The sequence below is a fragment of the Penaeus japonicus genome, unplaced genomic scaffold (assembly GCF_977035675.1).
Source record: "Penaeus japonicus unplaced genomic scaffold, GWHDUDI00000001_assembly GWHDUDI00000041, whole genome shotgun sequence".
Taxonomy (NCBI): domain Eukaryota; kingdom Metazoa; phylum Arthropoda; class Malacostraca; order Decapoda; family Penaeidae; genus Penaeus; species Penaeus japonicus.
In genome coordinates, this window is record NW_028234443.1 from 19,498,085 (window position 1) to 19,505,484 (window position 7,400).

General features: G+C 28.9%; 2 long non-coding RNA genes across 2 annotated transcripts in view; both read left to right on the forward strand.

The window, feature by feature from the left end:
* LOC147466800 (uncharacterized) overlaps positions 1-1,049 on the forward strand; it is a 1,959-nt gene extending 910 nt beyond the window's left edge. The window contains exon 2 of the long non-coding RNA XR_015190764.1: positions 916-1,049. This is a non-coding gene — a long non-coding RNA (uncharacterized LOC147466800). The remainder of the gene's footprint in view (positions 1-915) is intronic.
* A 4,158-nt stretch (positions 1,050-5,207) lies between these two features.
* Positions 5,208-7,400, forward strand: part of LOC147466801 (uncharacterized) — a 16,129-nt gene continuing 13,936 nt past the window's right edge. Inside the window, exon 1 of the long non-coding RNA XR_015190766.1 lies at positions 5,208-5,379. This is a non-coding gene — a long non-coding RNA (uncharacterized LOC147466801). The remainder of the gene's footprint in view (positions 5,380-7,400) is intronic.

Here is a 7,400-nt window from a genome sequence, read left to right on the forward strand (position 1 = left end):
ATTAAGGGACATTTTTTTTGAAGTCATTTGCAAGGTACTGCAATTATGATCTTTTTTTTTCGCAAAACACTGCGTATTTAGCCAGAGTAGCGTAATTCTATCATTTTCTAGGCATTTTCATCATTCATTGTTTTTTTTTTATTTTTTTTTTTTACGTTGTATATTTCGTAATAATTAAGGGACATTTTTTTTGAAGTCATTTGCATTGAGAGTATTGCTATGCAAGGTATTGCTATTATGATCTTTTTTTCGCAAAACACTGCGTTTTTAGCCAGAGTAGCGTAATTCTATCATTTTCTAGGCCTTTTCATCATTCATTGTTTTGTTTTTTGTTTTTTTTACGTTGCATATTTCGTAATAATTAAGGGACATTTTTTTTGAAGTCATTTGCAAGGTACTGCAATTATGATCTTTTTTTTCGCAAAACACTGCGTATTTAGCCAGAGTAGCGTAATTCTATCATTTTCTAGGCATTTTCATCATTCATTGTTTTTTTTTTTTTTTTTTTTTACGTTGCATATTTCGTAATAATTAAGGGACATTTTTTTGAAGTCATTTGCAAGGTACTGCAATTATGATCTTTTTTTTTCGCAAAACACTGCGTATTTAGCCAGAGTAGCGTAATTCTATCATTTTCTAGGCCTTTTCATCATTCATTGTTTTGTTTTTTGTTTTTTTTACGTTGCATATTTCGTAATAATTAAGGGACATTTTTTTTGCAGTCATTTGCAAGAAGGTATTGCAATTATGATCTTTTTTTCGCAAAACACTGCGGAGTTTGCCAGAGTAGCGTAATTCTATCATTTCTAGGCCTTTTCATCATTCATTGTTTTTTTTTTTTTTTTTTTTACGTTGCATATTTCGTAATAATTAAGGAGATTTTCATTTGCATCATTGAGAGTATTGCTATGCAAGGTATTGCAATTATGATCTTTTTTTTCGCAAAACACTGCGTTTTTAGCCAGAGTAGCGTAATTCTATCATTTTCTAGGCATTTTCATCATTCATTGTTTTGTTTTTTGTTTTTTTTTACGTTGCATATTTCGTAATAATTAAGGGACATTTTTTTTGAAGTCATTTGCAAGGTACTGCAATTATGATCTTTTTTTTCGCAAAACACTGCGTATTTAGCCAGAGTAGCGTAATTCTATCATTTTCTAGGCATTTTCATCATTCATTGTTTTTTTTTTATTTTTTTTTTTTACGTTGCATATTTCGTAATAATTAAGGGACATTTTTTTTGAAGTCATTTGCATCATTGAGAGTATTGCTATGGAAGGTATTGCAATTATGATCTTTTTTTCGCAAAACACTGCGTTTTTAGCCAGAGTAGCGTAATTCTATCATTTTCTAGGCCTTTTCATCATTCATTGTTTTTTTTTTTTTTTTTTTTTTTTACGTTGTATATTTCGTAATAATTAAGGGACATTTTTTTTGAAGTCATTTGCATCATTGAGAGTATTGCTATGCAAGGTATTGCAATTATGATCTTTTTTTTCGCAAAACACTGCGTATTTAGCCAGAGTAGCGTAATTCTATCATTTTCTAGGCATTTTCATCATTCATTGTTTTGTTTTTTGTTTTTTTTTACGTTGCATATTTCGTAATAATTAAGGGACATTTTTTTTGAAGTCATTTGCAAGGTACTGCAATTATGATCTTTTTTTTCGCAAAACACTGCGTATTTAGCCAGAGTAGCGTAATTCTATCATTTTCTAGGCATTTTCATCATTCATTGTTTTTTTTTTTTTTTTTTTTTTTACGTTGCATATTTCGTAATAATTAAGGGACATTTTTTTGAAGTCATTTGCATCATTGAGAGTATTGCTATGCAAGGTATTGCAATTATGATCTTTTTTTCGCAAAACACTGCGTTTTTAGCCAGAGTAGCGTAATTCTATCATTTTCTAGGCCTTTTCATCATTCATTGTTTTGTTTTTTGTTTTTTTTACGTTGCATATTTCGTAATAATTAAGGGACATTTTTTTTGAAGTCATTTGCAAGGTACTGCAATTATGATCTTTTTTTTCGCAAAACACTGCGTATTTAGCCAGAGTAGCGTAATTCTATCATTTTCTAGGCATTTTCATCATTCATTGTTTTTTTTTTTTTTTTTTTTTTACGTTGCATATTTCGTAATAATTAAGGGACATTTTTTTTGAAGTCATTTGCATCATTGAGAGTATTGCTATGCAAGGTATTGCAATTATGATCTTTTTTTTCGCAAAACACTGCGTTTTTAGCCAGAGTAGCGTAATTCTATCATTTTCTAGGCCTTTTCATCATTCATTGTTGTGTTTTTTGTTTTTTTTACGTTGCATATTTCGTAATAATTAAGGGACATTTTTTTTGAAGTCATTTGCAAGGTACTGCAATTATGATCTTTTTTTTCGCAAAACACTGCGTATTTAGCCAGAGTAGCGTAATTCTATCATTTTCTAGGCATTTTCATCATTCATTGTTTTTTTTTTTTTTTTTTTACGTTGTATATTTCGTAATAATTAAGGGACATTTTTTTGAAGTCATTTGCATCATTGAGAGTATTGCTATGCAAGGTATTGCAGTTATGATCGGATTTGCTTTTTTTCGCAAAACACTGCGTTTTTAGCCAGAATAGCGTAATTCTATCATTTTATAGGCATTTTCATCATTAATTGTTTTTTTACTTTACGTTGCATATTTCGTAATAATTAAGGGACATTTTTTTGAAGTCATTTGCAAGGTACTGCAATTATGATCTTTTTTTCGCAAAACACTGCGTATTTAGCCAGAGTAGCGTAATTCTATCATTTTCTAGGCATTTTCATCATTCATTGTTTTTTTTTTTTTTTTTTTTTACGTTGCATATTTCGTAATAATTAAGGGACATTTTTTTGAAGTCATTTGCAAGGTACTGCAATTATGATCTTTTTTTTCGCAAAACACTGCGTATTTAGCCAGAGTAGCGTAATTCTATCATTTTCTAGGCATTTTCATCATTCATTGTTTTTTTTTATTTTTTTTTACGTTGCATATTTCGTAATAATTAAGGGACATTTTTTTTGAAGTCATTTGCAAGGTACTGCAATTATGATCTTTTTTTCGCAAAACACTGCGTATTTAGCCAGAGTAGCGTAATTCTATCATTTTCTAGGCATTTTCATCATTCATTGTTTTTTTTTTATTTTTTTTTTTTACGTTGTATATTTCGTAATAATTAAGGGACATTTTTTTTGAAGTCATTTGCATCATTGAGAGTATTGCTATGCAAGGTATTGCAATTATGATCTTTTTTTCGCAAAACACTGCGTTTTTAGCCAGAGTAGCGTAATTCTATCATTTTCTAGGCCTTTTCATCATTCATTGTTTTGTTTTTTGTTTTTTTTTACGTTGCATATTTCGTAATAATTAAGGGACATTTTTTTTTAAGTCATTTGCAAGGTACTGCAATTATGATTTTTTTTTCGCAAAACACTGCGTATTTAGCCAGAGTAGCGTAATTCTATCATTTTCTAGGCATTTTCATCATTCATTGTTTTTTTTTTTTTTTTTTTTACGTTGCATATTTCGTAATAATTAAGGGACATTTTTTTGAAGTCATTTGCATCATTGAGAGTATTGCTATGCAAGGTATTGCAATTATGATCTTTTTTTCGCAAAACACTGCGTATTTAGCCAGAGTAGCGTAATTCTATCATTTTCTAGGCCTTTTCATCATTCATTGTTTTTTTTTTATTTTTTTTTTTACGTTGCATATTTCGTAATAATTAAGTGATTTATTGATAGAACTACTATGCAAGGTACTGCAATTATGATCTTTTTTTTCGCAAAACACTGCGTTTTTAGCCAGAGTAGCGTAATTCTATCATTTTCTAGGCATTTTCATCATTCATTGTTTTTTTCTTTATTTTTTTTTTTACGTTGTATATTTCGTAATAATTAAGGGACATTTTTTTTGAAGTCATTTGCATCATTGAGAGTATTGCAATTATGATCTTTTTTTCGCAAAACACTGCGTATTTAGCCAGAGTAGCGTAATTCTATCATTTTCTAGGCATTTTCATCATTCATTGTTTTTTTTTTATTTTTTTTTTTTACGTTGCATATTTCGTAATAATTAAGGGACATTTTTTTTGAAGTCATTTGCAAGGTACTGCAATTATGATCTTTTTTTCGCAAAACACTGCGTTTTTAGCCAGAGTAGCGTAATTCTATCATTCATTGTTTTTTTTTTGTTTTTTTTTACGTTGCATATTTCGTAATAATTAAGGGACATTTTTTTGAAGTCATTTGCAAGGTACTGCAATTATGATCTTTTTTTTTCGCAAAACACTGCGTATTTAGCCAGAGTAGCGTAATTCTATCATTTTCTAGGCATTTTCATCATTCATTGTTTTTTTTTTATTTTTTTTTTTTTTACGTTGCATATTTCGTAATAATTAAGGGACATTTTTTTTGAAGTCATTTGCATCATTGAGAGTATTGCTATGCAAGGTATTGCAATTATGATCTTTTTTTCGCAAAACACTGCGTTTTTAGCCAGAGTAGCGTAATTCTATCATTTTCTAGGCCTTTTCATCATTCATTGTTTTGTTTTTTGTTTTTTTTACGTTGCATATTTCGTAATAATTAAGGGACATTTTTTTTGAAGTCATTTGCAAGGTACTGCAATTATGATCTTTTTTTTCGCAAAACACTGCGTATTTAGCCAGAGTAGCGTAATTCTATCATTTTCTAGGCATTTTCATCATTCATTGTTTTTTTTTTATTTTTTTTTTTACGTTGCATATTTCGTAATAATTAAGGGACATTTTTTTTGAAGTCATTTGCATCATTGAGAGTATTGCTATGCAAGGTATTGCAATTATGATCTTTTTTTCGCAAAACACTGCGTTTTTAGCCAGAGTAGCGTAATTCTATCATTTTCTAGGCATTTTCATCATTCATTGTTTTTTTTTTATTTTTTTTTTTTACGTTGCATATTTCGTAATAATTAAGGGACATTTTTTTTGAAGTCATTTGCAAGGTACTGCAATTATGATCTTTTTTTTTCGCAAAACACTGCGTATTTAGCCAGAGTAGCGTAATTCTATCATTTTCTAGGCATTTTCATCATTCATTGTTTTGTTTTTTGTTTTTTTTTACGTTGCATATTTCGTAATAATTAAGGGACAGTGTTTTGCGATAAAAAAATATCATAATTGCAGTACGCAATTATGATCTTTTTTTTTCGCAAAACACTGCGTATTTAGCCAGAGTAGCGTAATTCTATCATTTTCTAGGCATTTTCATCATTCATTGTTTTTTTTTTATTTTTTTTTTTTACGTTGTATATTTCGTAATAATTAAGGGACATTTTTTTTGAAGTCATTTGCATCATTGAGAGTATTGCTATGCAAGGTATTGCAATTATGATCTTTTTTTCGCAAAACACTGCGTTTTTAGCCAGAGTAGCGTAATTCTATCATTTTCTAGGCCTTTTCATCATTCATTGTTTTTTTTTTTTTTTTTTTTTTTACGTTGCATATTTCGTAATAATTAAGGGACATTTTTTTTGAAGTCATTTGCAAGGTACTGCAATTATGATCTTTTTTTTTCGCAAAACACTGCGTATTTAGCCAGAGTAGCGTAATTCTATCATTTTCTAGGCATTTTCATCATTCATTGTTTTTTTTTTATTTTTTTTTTTACGTTGTATATTTCGTAATAATTAAGGGACATTTTTTTGAAGTCATTTGCATCATTGAGAGTATTGCTATGCAAGGTATTGCAATTATGATCTTTTTTTCGCAAAACACTGCGTTTTTAGCCAGAGTAGCGTAATTCTATCATTTTCTAGGCCTTTTCATCATTCATTGTTTTGTTTTTTGTTTTTTTTTTACGTTGCATATTTCGTAATAATTAAGGGACATTTTTTTTGAAGTCATTTGCAAGGTACTGCAATTATGATCTTTTTTTTCGCAAAACACTGCGTATTTAGCCAGAGTAGCGTAATTCTATCATTTTCTAGGCATTTTCATCATTCATTGTTTTTTTTTTTTTTTTTTTTTACGTTGCATATTTCGTAATAATTAAGGGACATTTTTTTTGAAGTCATTTGCAAGGTACTGCAATTATGATCTTTTTTTCGCAAAACACTGCGTATTTAGCCAGAGTAGCGTAATTCTATCATTTTCTAGGCCTTTTCATCATTCATTGTTTTGTTTTTTGTTTTTTTTACGTTGCATATTTCGTAATAATTAAGGGACATTTTTTTTGAAGTCATTTGCAAGGTACTGCAATTATGATCTTTTTTTTCGCAAAACACTGCGTATTTAGCCAGAGTAGCGTAATTCTATCATTTTCTAGGCATTTTCATCATTCATTGTTTTTTTTTATTTTTTTTTTTACGTTGCATATTTCGTAATAATTAAGGGACATTTTTTTTGAAGTCATTTGCATCATTGAGAGTATTGCTATGCAAGGTATTGCAATTATGATCTTTTTTCGCAAAACACTGCGTTTTTAGCCAGAGTAGCGTAATTCTATCATTTTCTAGGCCTTTTCATCATTCATTGTTTTGTTTTTTGTTTTTTTTTACGTTGCATATTTCGTAATAATTAAGGGACATTTTTTTTGAAGTCATTTGCAAGGTACTGCAATTATGATCTTTTTTTTCGCAAAACACTGCGTATTTAGCCAGAGTAGCGTAATTCTATCATTTTCTAGGCATTTTCATCATTCATTGTTTTTTTTTTTATTTTTTTTTTTACGTTGCATATTTCGTAATAATTAAGGGACATTTTTTTTGAAGTCATTTGCATTTTTTTGAGTATTGTTATGAAAGGTATTGCAATTATGATTTTTTTTTTCGCAAAACACTGCGTTTTTAGCCAGAGTAGCGTAATTCTATCATTTTCTAGGCCTTTTCATCATTGTTTTGTTTTTTTTTTTTTTTACGTTGCATATTTCGTAATAATTAAGGGACATTTTTTTGAAGTCATTTGCAAGGTACTGCAATTATGATCTTTTTTTTCGCAAAACACTGCGTTTTTAGCCAGAGTAGCGTAATTTTTTCTTTTTTTAGGCATTTTCATCATTCATTGTTTTTTTTTTTTTTTTTTTTTTTTACGTTGCATATTTCGTAATAATTAAGGGACATTTTTTTTGAAGTCATTTGCATTTGCAAGGTATTGCAATTATGATCTTTTTTTCGCAAAAACACTGCGTTTGCCAGTTAGCCAGAGTAGCGTAATTCTTCATTTTCTAGGCCTTTCTCATCATTCATTGTTTTTTTTTTTGTTTTTTTTTTACGTTGCATATTTCGTAATAATTAAAGGGACATTTTTTTTGAAAGTCATTTGCAAGGTACTGACAATTTATGATCTTGTTTTTTCGCAAAAACCTGCGTATTTAGCCCGTAGGTAAAATTTTATCATTTT